General features: G+C 44.3%; 1 long non-coding RNA gene across 4 annotated transcripts in view; it reads left to right on the top strand.

Moving 5' to 3' along the window:
• Nucleotides 1–7356, top strand: part of LOC121105649 — a 101103-nt gene that overhangs the window by 64618 nt on the left and 29129 nt on the right. The gene's annotated exons all lie outside the window — the stretch shown is intronic.

The following is a 7356-nucleotide window of genomic DNA, read 5'->3' as shown; positions in this document are numbered from 1 at the left end:
ACCCCAATGTTCATAGCAGCATTGTCCACAATAGGTAGATCGTGGAAGGAGCTGAGATGCCCTTCAACAGATTTCTGGATTAAGAAGCTGTGGTCCATATATACAATGGAATATTACTCAGCTATCAAAAGGAACGAGTTCTCAACATTTGCTGCAACATGGACAGGACTGGAGGAGATTATGCTAAGTGAAATAAGTCAAACAGAGAAAGACAATTATCATATGGTTTCTCTCATCTATGGAACATAAGAACTAGGAAGATCGGTAGGAGAAGAAAGGGATAAAGAAAGAGGGGGTAATCAGAAGGGAGAATGAAGCATGAGAGACTATGGACTCTGAGAAACAAACTGAGGGCTTGGGGGGGGAATGGGCTAGGGTGGTGATGGGTAGTAAGGAGGGCACGTATTGCATGGTGCACTGGATGTTATATGCAACTAATGAATCATAGAACTTTACATCAAAAACCAGGGATGTACTGTATGGTGACTAACATAATATAATAAAAAATATTATTATAAAAAAAAACCACACTGAGATACCACCTTACGCCAGTTAAAATGACACAAATTGACAAGGCAAGAAACAACAAATGTTGCAGAGGATGTGGAGGATGTGGAGAAAGGGGATCCCTCTTACACTCTTGGTGGAAATGCAAGTTGGTATAGTCACTGTGGAAAACAGTGTGGAGGTCCCTTAAAAAGTTAAAAATTGAGCTACCCTATGACCCAGCCATTGCACTACTGGGTATTTACCCCAAAGATACAGACATAGTGAAGAGAAGGGCCATATGCACCCCAATGTTCATAGCAGCTTTGTCCACAATAGGTAGATCGTGGAAGGAGCTGAGATGCCCTTCAACAGATTTCTGGATTAAGAAGCTGTGGTCCATATATACAATGGAATATTACTCAGCTATCAAAAGGAACGAGTTCTCAACATTTGCTGCAACATGGACAGGACTGGAGGAGATTATGCTAAGTGAAATAAGTCAAGCAGAGAAAGACAATTATCATATGGTTTCACTCATTTATGGAACATAAGAAATAGCAGGGAGATCGGTAGAAGGAAGGGAAGAATGAAGGGGGGGTAAACAGAACGGGGAATGAACCATGAGAGACTATGAACTCTGGGAAACAAATGGAGGGCTTCAGAGGGGTGGGGGGTGAGGGATTGGGATCAGCAGGTGATGGGTATTAAGGAGGGCACATATTGCATGGAGCACTGGGTGTTATATGCAAATAATGAATCATGAACACTACATCAAAAACTAAGGATGTACTGCATGGTAACTAACATAACATAACTAAAAATTATTATTAAAAAAATAAATATATATATATATATAAAATAAAAATATATAATCCTCAAGGGCCCTTTTTGCATATTCAATAGTCAAGTTTGGCTGTATAGCATTCTACTAGGATTTGAGTGTAGATTTTAGTTAGAGACAGTGGAAGTGTCAAACAAAAAAATTTCACCAGTAAAACCAGTAAGAAAGAATTTATGCAAAGCTATTGCACTGGGGGAGAGAGATGAGAATCCCCGGCCGCCCCAGGTGCTACTAATTAGGCTCATTAGCCCTCATAGGCCTAAACGGAGCAGGCTAGGGCGCTTCCGGTGGGGCGGTCAAATGACCTGCCCCGGGGGAGGCACGTGACTCGCCCCCGGGCGCCCCAGGTGCTGCTAATTAGGCTCTTTAGGCCCCCTGCCGTCCAGGCCATCATGGACCGCTACATCAAAAACTAAGAATGTACTGTATGGTGATTAACATGACATAATAAAAAATTTAAAGAAAAAAGAAAAAAAAAAGAAAGTGTACCACCTGTGACTCCAGAAGGTATCAGGGGCTGGAGAAATCTGTATGTCCAACTGAGCAACCCCAGCGAATTCCCACATTCATGGGACACTTGGGCCAAAATCCTGAGACCCACACTCACCCCAACCCATTCTCTCCACTTAGCCCCAGACTGCCCACAGAATGGTCTATCAGAATTTCCATTCTCCTAGGCACTGACACTAACCACAGTTTGGGTTTCAGAGGTCCACCCCCAGAGGCCTGGATCCAAAGACATAGGGATTGGGGAACCCTGAGCCATAGCTGATCCCTCGGCATGCCACACAGAATGACACTGGGCCATTTGGGACTCCAGAAACTATTCGGAGCAGGAGAAATCTGCATGTCCCACTGAGTCGATCCCAGACAACTCCCACATTCAGGGGACCCTTGAACAAAAATCCTAAGCTGACATTCACCACAACCCACCGACTCAAATCAGGCCCCCGGGATGATCAGCACAAAGCCGGTAGATCGGACCTCCCATGCTCCTAGCCCTAACCCAAATGCTAGGTGGGGTTCTCAGAGGTCATTCCCAGTGGCCTATCTCTAAGACAGAGGGCTTGGGGAAACCTGAGCCATACCTGGGAATCAGCATGACACAGAAGGAAACGTGCCATTTGGGAGCTGTAGACAGAATCTGGAGCATGAGAAATCAGAATGCCCGCCTGAGCCGATCCCGGCGAACCCCCGCTTTTGCCACACTACTTGCAGAAAACCGTGAGCCTGACGCTCACCCCCAAGCCATGCCCTCGATTCAGGCATCCAGGTTCGTGTGTATCCAGCTGGCATATCAGATCTTCCATGGGCCTTGGCCCTAACCTTACCCCAAGGTGGGTTCCGAGGGTTCCATTCCCAGAGGCCTGGCCGTTAAATCCAGAGACTGGGCATCCATTACCAATACCAAAGGACTCAGGCTGACAGAGAAGGAAACCGTATCATTTGGGACTCCAGAACGGATGCAGAGGAGGAGAAATCTGAATGCCTACCTGTGTCAAACCCCACGATCCCCACATTCACTGGTCCCCAGGCCACAAACCCAATGCTTGACACTCACCCCAACCCATGCCATCAACACCCCCCCTCGGGGAATTAGCCACACAGCCAGCCTATCGGAACTCCCATTCTCCTAGGCCTAACCCCTAACCCTAGTTTTGGTTCTCAGAGGTCTATTCTGAGAAGGCTGGAAACGGAGATGTGGCTCCTGATGGGATGTGCAGCCCCCTCCGGGGCAGGGCGTCGTCCTCGCCTCACAGGGGATCCGTGGAAGTGTTCCATCAGGCAACTGACAGGAATGCCTCTCGTGAAGGCTACCCTGGCATCGGGTTGCACAGGACAGAGGAGGAGAGCTAGATGGGAGGGAAGACAATACCCTGGAGGCCATGGTTGCTGGTTGCTGACCTGGGGTCATGCCATGAGGCCACATGGCACCTTTCTTTTAGAGAAGGCTGCCCCTGAACCTCCTAGAAAATATTTCTAATGAAGTACAAGTCCATCAGGACTATACTGTGAACGGTGGTACATGGCCAACATGGTAGGAGTCAGGGATTCTAACAAGGGCTGACCCCCCCATCTCACAAAACCTTCTTCTGTCCCATGCAACTCATGGTCTACCCTCAGAAAAAAACCCAGGAAACAAACCTTTTATCTGAATGCTCCCTTCACCTTCTGCTTCAAATCTCGTCCAACCACAATGATATGAAACTAGAAATCCATCTCAAGAAGAAAATGGGACAGTCAAAAATAGGTGGCAATTTCACAACACGCTACTGAACAACCAACAAAGAAGAAATCAAAAGAAATTTGACAAGTACCTTGACACAAATGAAAAAGAGAACCTACAAAAACTTAGTGGAGGCAGCAAAAGTGGCTCTAAGGTGGACGTTCTCAGAAATTCAGGTCTTCCTCAATCCACAAGAAAGCTCTCCATAGACAACCTAATTTTAAATGGTAAAGAAGTAGGGGAAAAAAAGCAAAGCCCCCAATTAGTAGACATAAGGAAATAACAAAAAGGAATATGGAAATAAATCCAATGGAGACTAAAAGGACCAAAAAAAAATCAATGAAAATAAGAGCTTCCTTTTTTGGAAAGATAAACAAAAACATAGCTAGACTCACCGAGAAAGAGAGAGGGCTCAAATACAATCAGGAACGAAAGAGAATGGATTCCTGTCTCCCATCCAAATCAAAAGAACACAGGCAGCAACCTCTTCCACCTTGGACACAGCAACTTCTTTCAAGACACGTCTCTAAAGGCAAGGGAAACAAAAGCAAAAATGAACTCCTGGGACTTCATCAAGATAAAAAGTTTCCACCCAGCAAAGGAAACAATCGACAATACTAAAAGGCGACCTAGAGAATCAAAGAAGATATTTGCAAACAACATTACAGAGAAACAGCTGGTATCCAAGATCTATAAAGAACTTCTCAAACTCAACACCCAAAACACAAATAATCTGGTCAAGAAATGGGCAGAAGACACGAACAGACACTTCTCCCAAGAAGACATACAAATGGCCAACAGACACGTGAAAACATGCTCCACATCACTTGCCATCAGGGAAAAACAAATCAAAACCACATTGAGACACCACCTGACACCAGTCAGAATGGCTAAAAAGGAGGGCACATATTGCATGGTGCACTGGGTGTTATACGCAAGTACTGAATCATGGAACTTTACATCAAAAACTTGGGATGTACTGTATGGTGACTAACATAACATAATAAAAAATTATTATAAAAAACAAACAATATATTCCAGAGATGGCTTTATAATAAAGCAGAATATATTGAAAAAAAAGAAAAGAAAAAAAAAAGAATGGCTAAAATGAACAAGGCAGGGAACCACAAATGTTGGTGAGGATGTAGAGAAAGGGGAACTCCCTTGCACTGTTGGTGAGAATGCAACTCTGGAAAACAATATGGAGGTTCCTCAAAACGTTAAACACAGAGTGACTCTACGACCCAGCAATTGCACTACTTGGTACTTACCCCATTGACCCAGAGGTACTGAAAAGAAGGGGCACCTGTATCCCCATGTTCACAGCAGCAATGTCCACAACAGCCAAACTTGGAAGGAGCCAAGATGTCCTTCAACGGAGGAGTGGATAAAGAAGATGTGGTTCATACGTACAATTGAATATTACTCAGCCATCGGAAAGGATGAATACCCACCATTTGCATGGACATGGATGGACCAGGAGGGGATTATGCTAAGTGACATAAGTCAATCAGAGAAAGACAATGATCATATGGTTTCACTCCTATGTGGAATGGAAGGAATAGCATGGAGGACATGAGGAGAAAGAAGGGAAAAAGGAAGGGGGGAATCAGAGGGGCAGATGAACCATGAGAGACTATGGACTCCGGGAAACAAACTGATGGTTGCACAAAGGGAGGGAGGGAGGGAGACGGGTTATCCCAGTGATGGGTATTAAGGAGGGTACGTGTGGTGATGAGCACTGGGTGTTCTATGCAAACAATGAATCATGGAACACTACATCAAAAACTAATGAAGTACTGTAGGGTGACTATCATCACATCATTGAAAAAAAGAGATAAAGACAGGAACTCCACACAGGAAAACTGTCACTATTTGCAAATGACATGATGCTAGATATAGAAATCCCTCAAGATTCCACCAAAAACCTGTTGGAATAAACAAATTCAGTAAAGCTGCAGGATAGAAAGTCAACATACAGAGACCTGTTGCATTTATTTATTTATGTATTTTAGATTTTATTGATTTATTGGACAGAGAGAGAAAGAGCAGGAGCAGGGGGAGTGGCAGGCAGAGGGAGAAGCAGACTACCTGCTAAGCAGGGAGCCCAGTGCGGGGCTCAATCCCAGCACTCTGGGACCATGACCTGAATTGAAGGCAGACGCTTCACCGATGGAGCCACCCAGGTGCCCCAACTTGTTGCATTTCTAGATACTGATGACACACTTTCGCAAAGAGAAATTAAGAAAGCAATGCCATTTACAACTGCATTGAGAAAAAAAAAAAATCTAGGCATAAAAGGAACCAAAAATGAGAAAGACTTGGTACACTCAATACATGGCAGTAAAGAAAGGAAAAACGTGTGTGGGCGGTGGATGTATGGGTCAAAGATTTGGAAGGTGACACAAATAAAGGGAAGCGTACGCCATGCTCATTAACTGGAAGAGTTAATTCTGTGAACATGTCCATCGTACCCAAAGCAATCAATGGACAGATGTGATGAAATCCCTACCTGAATTCCAGTGGCATTATTCAAAGACACAGAAGACAGCCTAAAGTTCCTCTGGAATCACAAAAGACCCCAAATACCCAGAGCTATCTGGAGAAAGCAAGCTGTGGTCACCACACTCCCAAATTTCAAGCTAGATTACAAAGCTGTAGTCATCAAAGCAGTACGGTACTGGCATAAACACACACACACACACACACACACACACACACACACACACACACAAGTCAGTGGAACAGAATAGTAAAGCTCAGAAGCTAACCCACACCTAGATGATCCTAACTTACGAAACAGCATCAGAAGATATGCCATGGGGAAAGGACCATCTCTTCAGTGAATGGTAACAGGAAAACTGGACACTAAATGCAGAAGAATGGAACTGGATCACTTTCTTACACCACACACACAAATTGTTAATGGATGAATGACTTGAACATAGGACCTGAATCCATAAACCTCCAAGAAGACACAGGTACTAAATTTCTCAACTTTGGTCTTGGCAAAGAGTCTTTGGATCAGCACCAAATGCAAAGGCAACAGATGCAAAAATAAACAAGTGGAACAACATCAAACGGAAATCTTCCGCACAACCAAAGAAACCATCAAAACCTTAAAAAGGCAGAGGACTCAATGAGAAAAAATACCTGCAAATCGCATGTGTGAGAAGAGGCTAATATCCAAAATACACAAGACACTCACAAATCAAAACACACACACAAACTGTATAAAATATGGGGAGAATATGTGCATAGATACTTTCCAAAGATGGTACACAGGTGGCCAATAGAGAAAGAAAAAGTTGTTCAACATCACTAATCATCGTCAGGGAGACATAAGTCAAAACCACAATTGGCTATCACCTCACATCTGTTGCAACAGCGATCGTCCCAGAGAGAGACACCCGGTGTGGTCGGGGGTGTGCAGACAATGGGAACCTGTGCACTGTTGGTGGGAATGGAAATGGTGCGGTCACTGTGACAAACGGTATGGAGGTTCCTGAAAAATAAATACAACTACCACACGACCCAGTAATGGCTCTACTGAGTATTGATTTGGAGAGCACAAAAACAGTACCCCAAAAAGACAGATGGACTCCCATGGTCACTGCAGCATTATTCCCAATAAACACACATAGAAACATAGACCTTGGGAGCCTTCTACTAAGTAACTCAGACACAGAAAGACAAATACCAGATGCTCTCATGATCATTCCACGTGGAATAAACAAATACTGAATGCACAGACAGGGAGAAGAGATGGGTGGCTGCCCGATGCGGGGAACGGGGGGGG

Source organism: Ursus maritimus, unplaced genomic scaffold (genome assembly GCF_017311325.1).
Source record: "Ursus maritimus isolate PB19 unplaced genomic scaffold, ASM1731132v1 scaffold_28, whole genome shotgun sequence".
Classification (NCBI taxonomy): domain Eukaryota; kingdom Metazoa; phylum Chordata; class Mammalia; order Carnivora; family Ursidae; genus Ursus; species Ursus maritimus.
This window is presented reverse-complemented; position numbering and strand designations above follow the sequence as displayed.